The sequence below is a fragment of the Spermophilus citellus genome (genome assembly GCF_964194105.1).
Source record: "Spermophilus citellus genome assembly, chromosome: 13".
In the NCBI taxonomy this organism is placed as follows: Eukaryota; Metazoa; Chordata; class Mammalia; order Rodentia; family Sciuridae; genus Spermophilus; species Spermophilus citellus.
The window spans coordinates 22990832-23010569 of record NC_138193.1 but is presented as its reverse complement, the minus strand read 5'-3'; the positions used below and the strand labels follow the sequence as shown (position 1 = coordinate 23010569).

The window sequence follows — 19738 nt, the reverse complement described above, 5'->3', positions numbered from 1 at the left end:
TAGGGCTTTGAGACATAATGTTAGGCCATTTATTTGTTGACTTTTTCTTCTTTTAAGGAAGGAACAGAATGCAATGAATTTTTCTCTTAGTACTGCCTTCATAGTGTAACAGAGATTTTGCATATGTTGTACAAGTGTTCTCATTTACCTCTCAGAATTTTAAATCTCCTCTTTGAAGTCTTGCAATTCTTTGCTCATTTAATATTTAGTCTCCAGGTGTTGGAGTAACTTCAATTTTTTATTTTATCATTGATTTTTAATTTCATTCCATTATGTTCTGATAGAATGCAGGGTAGTATCTCAACAATTTATTTATTTATTTATTTATTTATTTATTTATTTATTCATTCTTTGGATTTGCTAAGAGTTGCTTTTGATAATACATGCTCCATTTTAGAGAAGGATCCGTGTGCTGTGAGAAGAAAGTGTGCTCACTTGTAGATGGATGAAATATTCTATATGTCTGTTAAGTTTTCTGAGTTATTATTTGCATTATTAAGTTCTATAGTTTCTTTGTTTAACTTTTGTTTGGAAGGTCTATACAGTAGTGAAAGACGCCTGTTAATGTTACCCAGTATTATTGTGTTGTGGCCTATTTGACTCTTGAATTTGAGAAGAGATTTTTGATGAACATAAATGCTGCATTGTTTGTGATATATCCATTTATAATTTTTATGTCTTGTTGATATATATTTTCCTCAAACAGTATGAAATATTCTTCTTAATCCCTTTTGACTAACTTTGGCTTCAAGTCTCCTTTATTTGATATGAGGGTAGAAACCCCTTCTTGCTTACACAGTCAGTGTGAGTGGTATAATTTCCCCAACCTGTCACCTTCAGTGTGTGGATGTCTTTTCATATGAAAAAAGCAGCATATTGTCAAGTTTTTTTTTTTTAATCCAATCTGCCAGTCTATGTCTCTGATCAATGAGCTTGGGCCATTAACATTCAGGGTTATTACTGAAATGTGATTTGTATCTCAAGTTATTTTTGTTTACTTTTTTTTTAACTTGACTTGGTTTCTACTTAGATTGTTTTTTCCTTTAGTATAATACCTTACCTCTCTTTGCTGATTTTCATTGTTGTTTCATTTTGTTTTCTCCTCCTGGACTATTTTGCTGAGGATGTTTTGTAGAGCAGAGTTTCTGTCTTAATTCTTTTAACTTTTGTTTGTCATTGAAGGTTTTTATTTTTGTCATCAAATCTACAGCTTATTTTTGCTGGATATGATTCTTTTTTTATTATTGGTTGTTCAAAACATTACAAAGCTCATAACATATCATCTTCCATACATTTGATTCAAGTGGGTTATGAACTCCCATTTTTTACACCAAATACAAGTTGCAGAATCACATCGGTTACACATCCATATTTTTACATAATACCATATTAATGACTGTTGTATTCTGCTACCTTTCCTATCCCCTACTATCCCCCCTCCCCATCCCTCTCATCTTCCCTCTCTACACCATCTGCTGTTGTTTAATTCTCTCCCTTTTTTTTCTTGATTCACTTGCTTTCAGAACTTGGTGTATGTTATTCCAGGCTCTTCAAGTTCTGAGTGTCTGGGTTGAGAAATCTGCAGAGATCCTAATTTTCTTCACCCTTCATGTAATTTGATTCTCTATCTTTGGACTTTTAAAGTTATCTCCTTAATCTATGTTAGGCATTTTTATTATTGTGTGCCTTGGTTGGATCTGATGGGATTTTGAATATTTGGTGTCCTTGGCCTTTGGCATTTGATTTTGCAATTCATTCTTCATGTTCGGAAAATTTTCTGATGTTATTTTATTGAATAGATTGTTCACTCCTTTGGATTGTAACTCTATGGCTTCCACTACCAATAGTTCTTAAATTTGCTCGTTTCATGTTATCCCATAATATATTTTCTTTTTAAATATATTTCAGTTGTAGATGAACATAATATCTTTATTTTTATTTATTTATTTTTATATGGTGCTGAGGATCCAACCCAGGGCCTCATGCATGTGAAGCAAGTGTTCTACCACTGAGTTACAACCCCAGTCCTATCCCATAATTCTTGAGTGTTCTATTCATGGTCTCTTGCCATCTTCACTGTGATCTACTATATTTTCAAGATCATATATTTTGTCTTTATTATCTGAGGTTCTGGCTTTCAAGAGATCTAACCTGTTGGTGATGTGTTCTCTTAAGTTTTTAATTCTGTGTATTGCTTCCTTCATTCCTAGAATTTCTATTTGTTTGTTTCAGAACCTCTATCACCTTATTGAAGTTAGTTTGCTTTCTGTATTTGCATATATAGCTCTTTATCCAAATGATCTTTTCCTCCTGTATTTGCTGTCATATATTACCCTTAAATTCACAGATCAGGTTAATTATGTACATCCTGAACTCCTAGTATTTCTTCTGCTGTGCTGGCCTTGGATTCTAATAATGGAGTATCTTGGTTTCTTTGGGGCACCTTCTTTCCATTTTTGTTTCATGTAGTTCATGTGTCTTCCCTTCTAGAACTGGTGATCAGGGGTGTTTCAATTTTTACCCTATAGGCTTATAGTGTCCCTGCAGGGTTCCACTCCCTCTCTTTTTACGGGGACATTAATATTCACAGATCCCAATACAAACAATATAGACCCTTAAACCCAATAGCTCCTATTAAGATGTTTGTGGTTTTGTCACAATATACAGAAATGGTGAGTTCAGTTATTATTGACAATATAAACAGTAGGTTTGCAGAAGGGTCTACAGTTTCTGATGGTGGACAGAGAGAGAACCAGGCGTGGAGTGTAGGTTGAGATGTTAAAGAAGAAGGTGGTGAGGATACAGAGTTATTAGACCTTAGGAGCAGGAAAGAGCAATCAAAATCAGTTGCTAGTAGCAGGAGAAAAAAGAGAAGGTGATTTTGGGTAGGCAAGTAAGTGAGAAGATAATAGAGAGAGTATAAAAACAGACAAACGTGAAAATTAAGAAAAATGAAGAAATAAAAAAAAATAGGAGATAAAGGACTATTCAACACAACTGTAATATACTATTTAGACACTGCAGTCTTCAGTGCCTATTCCATGGAAAGTACTTGGTTTCACCAGTGTTGGGGATGTGAGGGTGGGAGAAGAGAGAAAGAGAAAGGGATAAAAAAGAAAGAAGGAAAGAAAAAAGAAAGAAAGAGAAGAAAAAAAAATTCCTAAAGGAAAATTCAAGTATTTTTTTCCTGTTGGAGACCAGTATCTTTCTTGCTTCTCTTCTCATCCAATAGATGGGCTGTCATTTTTTTTTTTTTTTGGTATGTTTACCCTCAGGATGGTGAAGGTTATTATGGTGGGAGGGTTGGTTTTGGGGGGTAGAACTCCTGGAAGTGGGGTATAGCACTTGCCCTGTTGGAGACTACACCCCAAGGATCACTTCTGAGGCCTCCTGGTTGATGTGGCAGCTGGTCATATCTCCTTATCTTGCCTGTAGACCTCACAGTTGCTGATCTCTTACTTCATCTCTAAACTGTATCTCACTCACCCCTCCCTCTCTACTTCCCAAACAGGAGCCTCTCTCTGGAGGTTTTGTGGGCTGAGCTCTGGGGCCTGCACACTGTCACAGAGAGCTATTTTGCCTCAGGCAGGTCAGGACCAGGCTCTGTGATCTACAGACAGGCCATGTTGCTGCAAGCACTGTGCCTAGTTAGTAGCTGCAGGGGAGAGGGAGAGTTAGGGGACTTGCTATTGCTTCTAATACATTGGATATTGGATATTGTACTTTGATATTTCTTTTAGGCCCCAACCGATGTCCCATGCTGAGTTGCCCCAATAAAGAGGGTGACAAAGGTGACCCAAGATTGAGGCAGGTGTTTTCAGAGATGAATATTGTGTTGGGCTGGACGGTGGTGTGCGGTGATGTATTCAGAGATGCAGCTCTGTGGTGTGTAATGTTGTGCGTGGCAGCTGTCTCCAGACCCTGTCCCATCTCCCCAGGTGCAGGCACCTATGGCAATGGTTGCAGTTTCCAAAGATACAGGTAACCAGCACAGCCCCACACTGGTAGATGGGTGTCCACATGGGAGCGCTGCTGGGGGTCCTGTGTAGGAGTGGCGAGCAAGGGTCCTGCAGGAATGGTGTGCATGGGTCCTGCAAGGGTAGGCAGTCAAGGGTCCTGCATGGTCACTGATGTTTGGGATCCTGTGTGAGGGAGCAGCCAGGATTCCTGCACAGATGTTGAGGCTGGGGACCTGTGCAGACAGGGCAGCTGGGATTCTTGTGCAGGAGCAGCTGCTGGGGGATGGGGGGGCAGTCCACTAATAACTCACAGAGAAACAGGATTCCCACAGCTTGAATCCCAGGTCACTGAGCCACAAGGAATGAGCCTCCCACTAGCCTGCCATCTTGGATCCCCTATTCAGCTTCTTTTGCTAACACAGTTTTTCGAGATCTCCAGGTATATGCTCATCTCAAGCTGCACAAGGTACTAACCCACTGTTAACAAAGTCAAGGTTAATTCACACCCAAACACTAATTCATGCCTTCCCATGGCCATCTTTAAACACCTCATGTCTCTCTCAGGGCTTGCTTCTTTGCGGGAAGTCAGCGTTTTCTCCATAGAGCAGTGAAAACTAACTGCCTGGTTTGAATAAAAGTTTCCCTCCCATATGATTTATTTTTTATCTCCTGTTATGCCAAAAATTTAAAAAATTACTTACTCAGAAAATTCCTTTAGATTTAGCCAACTGTGAATTCTTTTTCTTCCACATAAACATTCTCATATAAAATTAAACTTGTACAAAAACAGGATTTCAGTTATATTCATCATGAGCCATATTATATGGAATCACCTTCATCTGAAATACAGATTATTTCCTTAGACAGAAGCAGGAGATTTTTTTCTTTTCTAATTAAAACCTTTATTTATCTTTTTTTAAATTTATTTTTTAAAAATAAATAATAGCAGAATGTATCATAATTTATATTACACATATAGAGCACAATTTTTAATACCTCTGGTTCTATATAAAATATGTTCACACCAATTTGTGTCTTTGTACATGTACATTGGATAATGATGTCCATCATATTTCACCATCCTTGCCCTGCCCCCTCCCTTCTTCTCCCACCCCTTTGCCCTATTTAGAGTTTATCTATTCCTATCATGCTCCGCCTCCTTACCCCACTATGAGTCAGTCTCTTTATACCAGAAAAAACATTCAGCATTTGTTATTTTGGAATTGGCTAACTTCACTTAGCATTATCTTCTCCAACTCCATCCATTTACCTGCAAATGGCATAATTTTATTTTCTTTTATTGGTGAGTAATATTCCATTGTGTATATATTTCACTTTTTTTATCCATTCATCTACTGAAGGGCATTTAGCCTGATTCTGTAGTTTAGCTCTTGTGAATTGTGCTGCTATAAACATTGATGTAGCTGCATCCCTGTAGAATACTGTTTTTAAGTTCTCTAGATATAGACCCTGGAGAGGGTTAGCTGGGTTAAATCATGGCTCCATTCTCAGATTTCCAAGGAATCTCCATACTGCTTTCCATATTGGCTGCACCAATTTGCAGTCCCATGAGCAATGTATGAGTGTCTTTTCCCTCACATCCTCGCCAACACTTATTGTCATTTGCCTTCATAATAGCTGCCATTCTGACTAGAGTGAGATGATATCTTAGAGTAGTTTTGATTGGCATTTCTCTAATTGTTAGAGATGATGAACATTTTTTATATGTTTCTTGATTGATTGTATATTCCCTTCTGAAAAATGTCTGTTCAGGTCCTTGGCCCATTTACTGATTAGATTATTTGTTTTTTTTATGTTTATCTTTTTGAGTTCTTTATATACCTTAGATATTAGTGCTCTATTTGATGTGTGAAGGGTAATAATTGGCTCCAAAGATGTAGGCTGTCTGTTCACCTCACAGATTATGTCTTTTGCTGAGAAGAAATTTTTTATTTTGAATGGATCCCAGTAATTGATTCTTTATTTTAATTCTTGCACTATAAAAGTCTTATTAAGGAAGTTGGGGCCTAATCCCATATGATGAAGATTAGGGCCTATTTTTTTCTATTAGATGCAGAGTCTCTGGTTTAATTTCTAGATTCTCGATACACTTTGAGTTGAGTTTTGTGCATGTTGAGAGATAGGGGTTTAATTTCATTTTGTTGCATATGGATTTCCAGCTTTCCCAGCACTGTTTGTTTAAGAGGCTATCTTTTCTCCAATGTATATTTTTAGCACCTTTGTCTAATATAGGATAATTTTACTTTTGTTGGTTATTCTGTGTCCACTATTCTGTATCATTGGTCTACCAGTCAGTTTTGATGCCAATACCATGCTTTTTTGGTTACTATTGCTCTTTAGTTTGGTTTGTCTGGTATAATGATGTCACTTACTTCACTCTTCCTGGTAAGGATTACTTTAGCTATTCTTGGCTTAGTTTATCTTAATATCATACTGATATACCCTGTTATTGAAACAAAAAATATAATAGAGCAATATTGTGAATGGAGTGTATTGAAATGAAGTATTTTAATACATCTATATTTCTTAATATAAATTTCATTCATCAGTTACTGTTATAGGCTAGACATGATTGCTGACAGATTTTAATTTTCAAGAATTTTCAACTTTGATGTGATTCAAGTTCGAAAAAAGAGGCTGAATAAATGAGGAAATTTCAGGAAGAAGGTTTTTGACTGCAAAGTCCAGAGGGGTTCTTACCTAAAATTTCTTCCTGTGAACAAAGATTTTTGGAAATTCTTTGAACTTTACATCCAGTGGGATTAGAGGCATGGAAGTTTTAAATGATAAGAGTTTTTGTTTAATCTCTGGACAATACAGAGGTTTCACAAGTTGTTCTTGCAAACCTGGCATTTACTAAAAGATTTACACATCACAGTGCTCTTTGCAGTAGATTTTGTGGATAAAAAGCTTTCTGACAGGCAAAGAAAAACTCAAATGACACAAATATAATGAGGGTATCTGCTTAATCATGGTAAAGGTCTTCTGGGTGAGGGTCTCTGGCTTGCTTCAGAATCATGTGATGTTCACTCATTGATTGATCTGCACCTTAATGTTATAAGACACCAAAGCTGATATCTCCACATTATAATATAACTAAGAGCTAACAGGAGTTCCACATTCAATTAGCTGTAGTAGGTGCTAACTCAACCATTGCATCATCTTCAGCAGAGTACAAAGAGTTTATTCAGATTCATCCTTATGGTGACTCAGGTGAGATGTAAATGAAGTAAAGATGGGAAGACCCAGAGAACCAATAGCCCTTTGTAGAAGAGGAGCTGCTCACCTCTCATTATATTGTGCAGAGACATTAGAAAACGTTGATGTTCCCTGATATGGTGGTTGTTCCATGCAGGAAACTCACAGAATTAGAGAACCTGAGTGATCTGGACAGTTGCAGAAGCCTCCTTAACAGATAAGACAAGAGCTGAGCCCTTGACACCAGGCTGGGATTCTCTGCATCTGTGCTGTGGTCAGGCAGGGAAAGGTGCTGGTCAGAAGACAGAGAAAACCTCCCCCATTCCCATGAGACTCTCCCAGGGTGCTGCCTGCTTGTGTCTTTTTGTGGCATGCACTTTGCAACTGAGCTCCCACTGCATCTCCTGCTGACCCTCCCAGCCCAGCTCTGCCTTTGGGTCATCATCACATTCATCCTGATGAACTCCCTCCAGTCATCCCAGGCATCTGAGGACAGCAGAATCCCCTTTTGGAAGTTCACCTGTGCTCTGCTGGCAGGACTGGGAACCTGTGAGGTGACATGAGGGGCATCTAGCCAGCATCGTTAGGATTCATGGAGACAGTAGAGACCCAGAATTTGCATAATGGCCACATCCCCTGCACCTGCAGTTCCCAGGACACAACCTTCCACACTCTAAGTGACTTATGAGTGAGTTTTTGAACTCTAATCCTACCCCAGAGGGAGACATAAAATCAAGTGGTGACTGACAGAGCACCTGCGGTCTATATCATCACTGTATTTCTGCTGGATCCTGGAATAATAAGAGAAGTGCAAGACAGAGTGGTAACTTCATAACTCACTTCACGGTTTTACTTTGATTAATTCTTTCAGGCTAAGTCATTTTTGAGTATTTTGATTGTTCAAATGCCAAGTTCACAAAGAATGACATTTAGAAAAAAGAAAGGGTCTATAGAAGTTTCCTACACCATCTCCCTGCCTGTCCAGAGTCCTGCCCAGGGCCTGGTCTTGCTCCTCATGCAGTGTCCATGCTCATCCTGTCTACTCATTCAGAAGATCCCTGGACAACTCTGTGTTGACCTCTACATGCCAGGCCAGGCTGCTGCAGATGACAGGGCCACTCATGGGTGTGGCCTGAGCTGTGGCCCAGGCAGTCATGGTCCACAGCCCGAAGCTTCAACTGTTCCCTGAGTTCCCAGCACATTCCTCTCACAGGTCAGAGAATCTTCTGTGCTGCTGCCCAGACCAGCAGCACAGGTGGCAGCTGGGCCACCCAGTCAGGGAAGTTTTTGTTCGGGGCAACACCACTGTGAGAGGATACTCTTTATCTTGATGACAGTAATATATTCCAGCATTATCAGGCTCCACCTTGAATAATTTTAAGTGTGAAATCTGACCCTGCCCCAGTGTGACTGAACCTGTCTGGGACCCCAGTGTTTTGGTTGGAAACCCGATATATTAGTCCCCGTGGAGCCTGGCCTGGCTTGTGCACAACCCAGTGCAAATACGTGTTTCCATTACTCTGTAGGAGGCTCTTACTGGACCTGCAGGAAATGGAGGCTGACTGTCCAGGGGTGACGGGCTCAGAGAGAGGAGTCTGGGTCAGCACAATATCCCCACTGGTTCCTGGAAAAATCACAGAGCAATGCAAGGTTATGTAGAAATTTTAAGAAAACTTTTTGCACTCTTTCTTTTTTGTATATTTCCGACTAAATTTAATTTTTGATATATACATTAAAATTATTCATACACATAAAGAACTCCAACTGAGTAGCTCTTAGAACCTCTCTAGAATTACCTTCAACATCCCCCTCATATTATGTGAGAACTTTCATCAGAGCCAGTCTCTTACTCCTTCTGGAATACTCTCTCACATTGATTGATCTCAGTGGCCTCATCCTGGAGGAGAGACCTGCACATTCCTCATGTGGACACAGCACACATGGGCAGAATGGGGGCCTATGGCTCACCCCCCTCCTGCTTCTCCTTCTTCATCCCCTCTGTCCTCACCAGGGATCCAGAGAAGCAGCAGCCCCTGGAGCTGAGCAGGGAGCCTCATTTTGAGAAGCTGAGCTGAGGAGTCCTGGTGAGTCAAGGGCAGGTTAGAGCTGAGCTTTATGTCAGTCTTGCAGGAAGGCCCTCCCCAGGGAGCAGCATGCAAATACCCTGGAGGGTGCTGGGTGGGTGGAGTGATGGAGGGTGGGATCTGCCTTGTGAGCCCAGGGACATCAGATGTTTTCCATAGTTGGAGGAAATAGAGCAGAGAAATAGCCCCGGGTGCCTGTGGTGTGGGCAGGAGTCCCCATTATGGAAGCCTCACTCTTTGAGGGGTCATGGTGCCTAGGGCCAACCCTCCTAAGACAGCACAGATGCACAGACAGGGAGGTGGCCTGCAGGTCAGCCTCTGTGAGGAAATGACCATCCTGCTGTCTTCCTCTCAGCTGAGATAAGAAGGTGACAAGTGCGACCTCACAAGTGTTGATGTTTGAAATTTCTTCACCCAGTACCTGCAGATGTTACTTGCAGAAATACAAGAGCACCAGGGACAGTTTAGATGTCAACTTTTCTGGCCCAGTGAATGAAATAAGATCAGCAGTGTGGCAAGAATCTGGTGGGAAGAGAAATCTTGTTTCATCTGAAGATCAAGTAGCCCTGATCAAGGGAAGAGGACAAGGAGCATGTCCCCTGAGGTAGTCCATGTGAATCTCCTGGGGTGAGGTCTGTTACTGGTGGCCATCCTTTCCTAGTCATCTCCATGCATTTGGCACTCAGAGCCACCAAACATTCCCCAGGAGATGGACCCCTGAGCCACCTGTACAGTGTGGACAGGCAGGATTCGCATTAGTTCCTTCTTATAGATGATAGAGACATCCCTCCCCATGTGCTCCTCCTTGTCAGGGACACTAGGGAGCAGGTGCCACCACCCTGGGTTTTAAAGTAGATTCCCCGGGTCAGAACTGCACCCAGGCACTCTCCCCATGTTCATGGGTTCCATGTGCACTACTGTTCTCCTGGGACTTGCCCCATGGTGTCTTGGGGAGAAGGTCCTTTTCCCTGCACAGGGACATTGATTCCAGCCCTCCTTGTCCACAGGTGGGACAGAGGGAGCCTGTGTTGTGTTGGCCAACATGGCTGTGCTGCTTTTCTCCTCAGCCCAGGACCTCTGACACACCCTCTCCACTGTGTGGAACTTGGGCCACCAGCAGCTGAGGACAATGCCATGTGTCTCTTAGTTTAACTGAACCTCTGTGGCTGTCCTTCCCTTCCTTCCCTCTAGCTTTTGCATAGTACGGTGACATGGGATCCTCACCTTCCAGAGTCTGGCTCTTTCACTTGTCATTATGTCTTCCACTTCCATTCATTTACCAGCAAATGCCACCATTTTCTTCTTTAAGGCCGTGAGTTCAGCATGGATTTTGTGGCAGAAGAAGGCAGAACCTGACCACACTGCAGAGAGAGAAGAGAGATGAGGGTCCCCTCAGCCATGAGCCATGTGAGACAATGGCTTCTTGTGTTTAGTTTCTGATCCTTCTGATGGAATATGACAGTTTGATGTCTCTCCTAGGTTTCTGTGGCTAACAAACAAGTCCCCCACTATTGAGCAGTGTGTTCCTTCCCAGGCCTGTCCCTCAGGAGGTCAGGCGGGGTCCTCAGCTCAGCCTGAGAAGATTGAAATGGAGCAGTCAGTGGGCAGCTCTCTTTGCTGAAGTTCAGGGTCTTCTTCCAGGTTCAGTGGCTGAGGCAGAGTCATCTGTCCACAGTTGTAGGGTGAGGTCCCAATTTCTTTGTGGCTATAAGAACAGAGCTCCTGGACACTGCCCTAATTGTCACCTCCAAGGGCAGCATTAGAGCATCTCCTCACATCCAGTCTTCATGGTCTGAGATCCTCCTTTTGCCTCCATGTGCAGATGAACAGGCTTCAGTGATGAAGACAGTTCTAGTGTGTACTCTCTCCCTCTCTTAAATTCAACTTATTTGATTATGTCTCCAAAATCTTTCATAAGAAATTCTATTTAAATTTCTGTTTGAGTACCTGAGGAATGGGATGGTTGCAAGGCCTGGGGTTTGGGGCCAACAAATTAGAATCCAGTCCACATACTACCATATTTTTCACTTACCATAATGACCGGATCCCTATTGGACATTCAGAAGTGGGTGCTGTTTGAAGGAATCAGTTTTAATAAGATCAGGTCATTCCAGGTAAGCAGAAGATAAAGAGGTAACCTGCAGTTGGCCCAGGAATGACAAGGGCTTCCCCTGTCTTCCTGTGTGTCAGCTGCACCAGGCACTAAGTACTCAGGAACACATGGCCTGCTTCTCTCCTCGACCCACAGGTGCTCACTGGCCTGAGTAGAGGCTTCAGACTCCCTGGCAGAGCTCCATGGCCTCCCAGCCTCAGGCCCTGTCTGCCTCCACATACTGACTCTGTGTCTTCCTTCCACAAGACCAGCCTGTCCCTCTTCCGGCCCTGAGCAATGTTGGCATGTAGCATGGGAATGTGTGGACAAGCCCCGCAATGACCTCCCAGGCTAGACTCCCAGGTATCAGTCTTGGTCAATTCACATATGGTTCCCACCTTAGACTTGCAGACTCATAGTCCTTTTGTGATATTTCAGACCCCACTGGATTCCTCCTGGTGCCCCATGCTGATGTCGTCATGGAAAGCAGACTCCTGGCCTTGCTGTAGGCAGTCTGGTGGATTCCTCTTGTCCTTAGGCTTCCTCCTAGCTGCAGGAGGCATGGGGTGCTCCATGTAGCACCCACCCAGAGAGGATTAGAATCTTGGCTCTGTCTTAATGATTGTGTGTGACATGAGGTTAGTTTCTTCACTTTCCCCACATCTCACTTTCTCATTAGCAACATGGGAATATTAACATATCCTTAGAAAGTTGCCTGAGGATACACTAAAATAACATATGTGAATATTGTGTACTTTAGTATCTGGATGCATCCTACATTCTCAGTAATCACTAATTTTTATTGCTTAGATGAAGTTTCTGGGATACAAATGTACAGAGGGGTTGATGATCAATGACTTCCTATATACTTCTGGTTCACACAGTAACCAGTACCATTGTAAAACAACAAAGCAGCTGAACTTGGGGTGCATCTACTTAGTGCATCTTGGGATCCCAGTGACTTAGAGTGATGAAGCAGTAGGATTGCAAGTTAGAGGCCAGCCTGGGCCACTTAGCAGGACTTTTTCAAAATAAACGTAAATAACCAAATAGCAATACCTGTTACATTCTCTCCTGGGTAACTCTTGGGTGGTTTCTCACTGAGCTTAGAAGCTTATTTTTCTTGTCCTATGGAGACACTTGGGTTCCCGCACTTGGCCTGTGGGTTTGGAGCCTCACAGGAGCTCTGTAAACCTGTTGCCTAGATCTCAGCCCATGGAGAGAGCCATGACCTGGTGAGGGTGGCATTTTCCCTCCCAATTTTCCCTGCAGTTCTGGAGATCAAACCCATAGACTCCCACATAGTAAGTAGCCCACACCTGCCAATGGCACCTTCAGAACTCAGATGTAGGTGAGCTCTGATGGTGGTTTCAGTGACCACCCTGACCCCTGTTGCTGTCTGGTGGTACTTCGTAGCAGGCCCCTTTGTCATTGGTGGGCTCTAGACCTCTGTGGAGCTGGGCTCACTGCTGTATTGTGGTGTCTGTGACCAAGCACATGGTGTCATGTGGTGCATTCCTTCCACATTTCCTCCCTGTTCCAGTTCCCTTCCCCCCATGTCTGTCTCCTTTGCCACTGGTCGTCCATCTCTTCTATGACACATCACCCCCCTTTCTCCTTCCTTTGCTCTAGCTTTCACACAGGAGGGTGAAATGGGATCCTCACCTTCCAGAGTCTGGCTCTTTTACTTGTCATGATGTTCTCTACTTCCATCCATTTACCTGAAATGCCACCATTTCCTTCTTTTTTAAGGCCATGTGTTCAGCCTGGATTATGTGGGTGTGGACAGATCAGGAGGAGTTCTGTGGCAGAAGAAGGCAGAACCTGACCATACTGCAGAGAGAGCAGAGAGCTGAGGGTCCCCTCAGCCATGAGCCACGTGGGACAATTACTTCTTGTGTTTAGTTCTCTAATCCTTCTGATATGATATGGCAGTGTGATGTCTTTCCTAGTTTTCTGTGGCTGAGGAACAAATTCCCATGTATTTAGCAGTGTGTTCCTTCCCAGGCCTGTCCCTTAGAAGTCCACGCTGGGTCCTCAGCTCAGCTTGACAAGATAGAAATGGAGCAGTCAGTGGGCAGCTCTCCTTGCTAAAGTTCAGGGTCTTCTTCCAGGTCCAGTGACTGAGGCTGAGTCATCTTTCCACAGTTGCAGGGTGAGGTCCCAATTTCCCTATGGCCATCAGCACAGAGCTCCTGGACTCTGCCCTAATTGCCACCTCCATGAGCAGCATTAGAGCATCTTCTCACATCTAGTCTCTTGGCCTGAGATCCTTCTTCTTCTGCCTCCATGTGGAGATGGACGGGCTTCAGTGATGAAGACAGATCTAGTGTGTACTCTCTCCTTCTCTTAAATTCAACTTATTTGATTATGTCTCCAAGATCCTTCATAAGAAATTTTGTTATAATTCCTGTTTCAGTACCTGGGGATTGGGATTGTACATGGCCTGGGGTTTTGGGTCAACAACTTCGAATCTTGTACACATACTACGATTTTATTTTACTTACCATATTGACTAGATCCCTTTTGGAATTCAGAATCAGGTGCTGTTTGGAGGAATCAGTTGTAATAAGATCAGGTGATTCCAGGTAAGCAGAGGATAAAGAGGTAACCTGCACTTGGCACAGGAATGACAATGGCTTCCCCCATCTTCCTGTGCGTCAGCTGCATCAGGCACTAGGTACTCAGGAACACAGTGCCTGCTTCTCTCCTGGACCCACAGGGGCTCACTGCCCTCAGAAGAGGCCTCAAGCTCCCTGACAGAGCTCCATGGCCTCCCAGCCTCAGGCCCTGTCTGACTACACACTGACTCTGTGTCTTTCTTCCACTCAACCAGCCTGTCCCTCTTCCAGCCCTGAGTAAGGCTGCTGTGCAGCCTGGGAACATGGGGACATGACAAGAGTGACCTCACAGGCTATACTCCCAGGCATCAGTCTTGGTCAATTCACTTATGGATTCCCACCTTAGACCTGCTGACTCATAGTTCTTTCGTGATATTTCAGACCCCACTGTATTCATCCTGATGCCCCATGCTGATGTCGTCATGGAAACCAGACACTTGGCCTTGCTCTAGGAAGTCTGGTGGCTTCCTCTGGTCCCCAGGTTTCTTTCCAGCTGGAGGAGGTATGGGGTGCTCCATACAGCACCGACCCAGAGAGAATTAGAATCTTGGTTCTCTCTTAAGGATAGTGTGTGACATGAGGTTAGTTTCTTCACTTTCCCCATGTCTATGTTTCTCATTAGCAACATGAGAATATTAACATATACTTAGATGGTTTTGTGAGGATTCACTAAAATAGTGTATGTTAATATTTTATACCTTAGTATCTGGGCACATAATATATTCTTAGTAATCACTAAGTTTTATTGCTTAGATCAAGTTTCCTGTGAAACAAATGTACAGAGGGGGTTGATGGTCAATGACTTTCCATATTTTCTGTTTCATAGAGTAACCAGTATCATTTTAAAACAACAGAACAACTAAACTTGGGGTGCATCCTTGGAATCCCAGTGACTTAGAGTGCTGAAGCAGGGGGATTGCAAGTTAGAGGCCAGCCTGGGCCACTTAGCAGGACTTTCATCAAAATAAACATAAATAACCAAACCCGGACACCTGTTACATTCTCCCATGTGTAACTCTTGGGTGGTTTCTCACTGAGCTTAGAAGCTTATTTTTCTTGTCCTAGGAAGATACCTATGGGCCCCGCACTTGGCCTGTGGGTTTGGAGCCTCACAGGAGCTCTGTAAACCTGTTGCCTAGATCTCAGCCCATGGGAGAGCCATGACCTGGTGAGGGTGGGCCTGGCATCCCCCCCACCCCCAGTTTCCCTGCACTTCTAGATATCAAAACCAGAGTCTCTCACATAGTAAATAGCCCACACCTGCCAATTGCACCTTCAGAACTCAGATGTAGGTGAGCTCTGATGGTGGTTTCACCTGTTGCCGCCTGGTGGTATTTCTTAGCAGGCCCCTCTCCCTGGAGCTCTCTACCTGTCTCCCTCTCTGACCTGCCCATGTGCTGAGTCCTTCTCTCTCAAGACTTCTGCCTACACTTGCAGAAACTGCTGCTACCCCCTTCCTCTGTTTTTCTGTGGCTCTGGACCTGCTCAGAGCCCTGGAGCTGTCTCCTGAGGAGTCTGGGTGGTGGGCCTTTATCATCTAGCTTCTCTTTCGCAGGGAGCTGGAACCCTGACCCTTCATTCTGGAGGGCTCTGTTCCAAGGCCAGTCCTCTCTGAATGAAGACAGGGGTCTTTGGTGTTTACATGTCACCTGTGCTCCTGGCCTCCTAGCACATGCTCAGATTGGGCCAAAGATAAGTAGGCCTTGGCGCTGGAGGGCAAGTTTAACAAGTTCCCCAATTTTGGTATGTGCATGAGTCATATTTAAATGCAATATTAAAGAAATCTAAATGAATGTAAATATAATTCAGTATTAAATAAAGTGAAAAATTTAAAAAACCCAGAATCTATCTTGAACATGAAGAACAAATAGGGAAAGGTTTGTCTTGTGGCATTTTGGTTTTGAAGGATAATTTCATGTGTGGATTGTCTTTTATTTTATCTATCTCTCTCACACAGGCTCTGTCTCTCTCTATATATTTATTTATTTTTCACCAGCTAGAGATGCAAGGGGGTTGAGAGAGGAGTGGTAAGCTGGTATTTAAGGACCATCTCAGCAGGGGACTGCAGAGATTCTGCAGTGCATAGAGCCACCTGTGTGTGGCGCTGTCTGCAGTGGGCTGTCAGGAGTGTCTCCCATGAGGGCAGAGCACTAGGAGTCCCTTTGATTGAACCAAGTCCAGGTCCTGGTGCACACATGTTCTGATTGAGTCTGTTTCCCACATGTAGAATGCAGACAAAGGACAAGCGAGGGGTCTGACTCTTCGTAACTCAATATTCAGAGATGCTGAAGCAGCTCTGAGCCATTGGCCCTGATCACAGGAAGTCCTCACAAGAGGAAGGCAAAGGGCCCTGAAAAAGGAGAGATCTTCAGGGGACTGTGCAAAGTGTTGCTTCGCCAGCAGAGGGCAGCAGTGAGCACTTTCCTTTCAAGGTCCCCTTCAGATCTTGCTGCTGTTCAGTGACCCTGCAAGAGAACGTGTCTGCACCATTTGTGGAAAATTAGGGAGAGCTGAAGAGTGCAGGGGACACTGGGCATTGCTCCTTCTGACGTTGGGATGCTACTGTAGACTCTGGTGTTGCTGCTCATTAGTTCTTCTCATGTTAGAGTGGGCAAAACTATAGCTCATTAGGTGGTGTGAGCCTGGGCACCATGAGGCCCCTTGACCTCATAGAGCATCTCTCTGGAGTGACCTCATACTTGGAAGTCTCATGGAAGAAATGATATATTAAAATTCACACACAGACAGGATAATAGATGCAAATTTTATACATGTTATGAGAAAAAATACAAAGTTTACAAGCTGATGTTCAAACTGTTCCAAGAGACAACAGTGGGGACAGGAAGGTATTTGTTCACTTCACACTGATCCTAGATAACAAAAGAAGTCCTATCTTGAAGGAGCTCATGAAATAAATTCAGCGTGTTTATAAAGGTTTAAGTTAGATGTCCTTGATCTTGCTGTTTCTTGGATCTGGACTCTGTACTGGAGAAGGAGGACTGGACACCTGGTTTGACTTGACATCTGATTTTGGCCTGAGGTTGTCCTGAACTCAGAGAGGGACCTGGTTAGACACCTCTGCTCTGCCATTTTCCCTTGTCCCCAGGCATAACATGTGAGTTCTGAACTTCTCTCTGGGTGTGAATGTCTGCCCCATTTGATGTTCAGGTGGGTGAGCTGTATTCCTGTAGTTGCAGGACATCAGTGTGGAGAGCACAGGGCACAGGATCCTGTGGACAGAGAGGTGGCTCACTTTCAGGTAGTTTACTCACACTGAATTCTGAGCTAGGATGTTCCACTTCTTGCCCACCAGAGGGCGACATGAACCTGGAAATACACTCACCATAGCCTCAGCCCTGGAGAGGCTGATCTATATTTCAAGCATAAATTTAATTTTACATTTTTTTTCTGTTAAGACAGCATCATTATAGGAACTGAGCGAGACATTGTGGTCTCTCGAGGCAGTCACTCAGGTTGTCTTTTGTGCATTCATAGCACTCAAGATGGAGGTCACCACTATACTTGTCACAGCTGGCATCACAGCATATTGTTAAGGCTGTGTGCTCCTGGGCCAGGCAGGGGTGGGCCACACAACCATGTGGGGACACAGGCTAGGGAGGCTCCAGCCCCGTGTGTACACCATGTGTAGCCCATGGCCTCCTCCCTCTGCTCCTGTGGGAGAGGAAGCCTGGAATTTGACTTATTGAACATTAGTTTTATCTGTTAAAGGAAACTGCCCCACCCCCCAAATCACCCTTTAACAAGGCAAACCATGAAAGAGAAAACAAAAGACACTCTTTATTTTTACAGAGATAAGTCAGCTCATTAGTACTCTTACACTTCTTGGACAATTCAGGAACTATTCAACACTTCCAGACATAGACCTTCTTTCTGTGATGCTAACATTATGTCAGGTACACGCATGTTTTCATTACCCAGTGAAACAACATGACTTTGTGTGCCCAAAGAACAATACAACTTTGCCATTACTTTTTTTTAAACCTCTTACTGTTTCGCTGCAAGCATTGAATAATTTTATGTAAAATATTGTCCCAACCCAGCAGCTAAGCTATTTGCATTTTACCCTCCCCACCACCCTGCCTTTCTGTGAGTGAGGAATAAGGCTGTGGCTTCCTGTGTGACCCTGGCTCAGGGTTGGTCTTGAGCATGTTGTGGGGTGTTGGTCAGTGGTGAAGCAGGTGCCTCTTGGACAGAAGTTCTGGTTTCCATTCCCACAGTCAGAGGAATGACTTTTTCCACTGTATGAAGCAGTATAATATTTAATTACATTTATTTCCATTTTTTTCTGCTAACACACTACTTTTCAAGCTCTCCAGGTTTATGTAATCTTGATCTGCACAAGGTACTCACTCGTCGTTTGTGCAGCCAATATTAGTGCACATTCATCCACTAATTCATGCCTTCCTGCGTCTGCCTTGTACACACCTCTGCTTCTCTCTGAGTGATTGCTCCTCTGTGAGCAGCGCCTTTAGTGGTTTCTCCAAAGCAAAGACAACTAAGTCTGGATTTAATCACAGTTTCCCTTCACCACAATTGCTTCTTTCACCTTTCTGGGATTTCAGATATTTAAAAAATTACTTATCCACAATATCATTTTTAAATTTAAAAAAATTGTGAATTATTTTTCTTCCACATAAATAAATATTTGCATATAAATTTAATAGTCATCACAAATAAGACCTTGGTATTTAAGTTACATTCACCAGGAGCTCTGTTATCTATAAATCACCTTCAACACCATGGCACAATCTTCCACCCTCTTGGTGACATATGAGTGACTTTTCCAACTCTGATCCTTCCCAAGATGAAGGTAGGGAGTCAAGGGTGTGAGGCAGGGAGAGTGGAAACTGCATCCTCACTGTATCCCTGCTGGACACTGGAATAATTAGAGAGAAATACCAGATTGAGTGCCCAATTATTAAGCCGTCATTTTCCTTTCATAAGTTATTATAGGCTTTGGCATATTTTGTGAATGTTTGTGATTAGATTTGAACCCAAATTTCACAAAGAACAGCATTTGTAACCATGAAGGGACCTGCAGAAGGTCCCTATACCATACCCTGCCTGTGCTAGAGTCTTGCCCAGGTCCCAGGTCCTGCTCCTCCTGCAGTGCTCACACACATCCTGTCTTCTCATACAAAAGGTCCCTGGACACCTCTCTGCTTGTCCTCCACATGCCAGGCCAGGCTGCTGCATCTGACAGGGCCACTCATGGGTGTGGTGAGCTGTGACTCTGGCAGTCATGGTCCACAGCTCTCAGCTACACCTGTTCCCTGAGTTCTGAGCACCTTCCTCTCACAGGGCAGAGAATCTGCTGAGCTGCTGCCCAGACTAGAGCTCATGTGGCAGCTGGGCCACCCAGTCAGGTAGGTTTTTGTTTGGGGCTGCACCACTGTGGGAGGCAACTGTTAACCTTGTTGGCAGTAATATATTCCAGCATCCTCAGGCTCCACCCTGCTGATTCTCAGTGTGAAATCTGTCCCTGACCCACGGCCACTGAACCTGTCTGGAACTCCAGTGTACCAGTTGGAAACAAAATATATTAGATCCCCTGGAGCTTGGCCTGGCTTGTGCACAACCCAGTGCAAATACGTGTTTCCATTACTGTGTAGGAGACTCTGACGGGACCTGCAGGAGATGGAGCCTGGCTGTCCAGGGGTGACGGGCTCAGTGACAGGAATCTGGGTCATTACAATATCCTCACTGGTTCCTGAAAAAAAATTACAATTCAATGCAAGATTA

The 19738-nt window shown here is 43.7% G+C and overlaps 1 long non-coding RNA gene across 1 annotated transcript in view; it reads right to left on the bottom strand.

The window, feature by feature from the left end:
• The window catches only part of LOC308633024, a 426181-nt gene extending 406662 nt beyond the window's left edge, over window positions 1-19519 (bottom strand). The window contains exon 1 of the long non-coding RNA XR_014018683.1: window positions 19410-19519. This is a non-coding gene — a long non-coding RNA (uncharacterized lncRNA). The remainder of the gene's footprint in view (window positions 1-19409) is intronic.
• Between the last annotated feature and the right edge of the window lie 219 nt (window positions 19520-19738).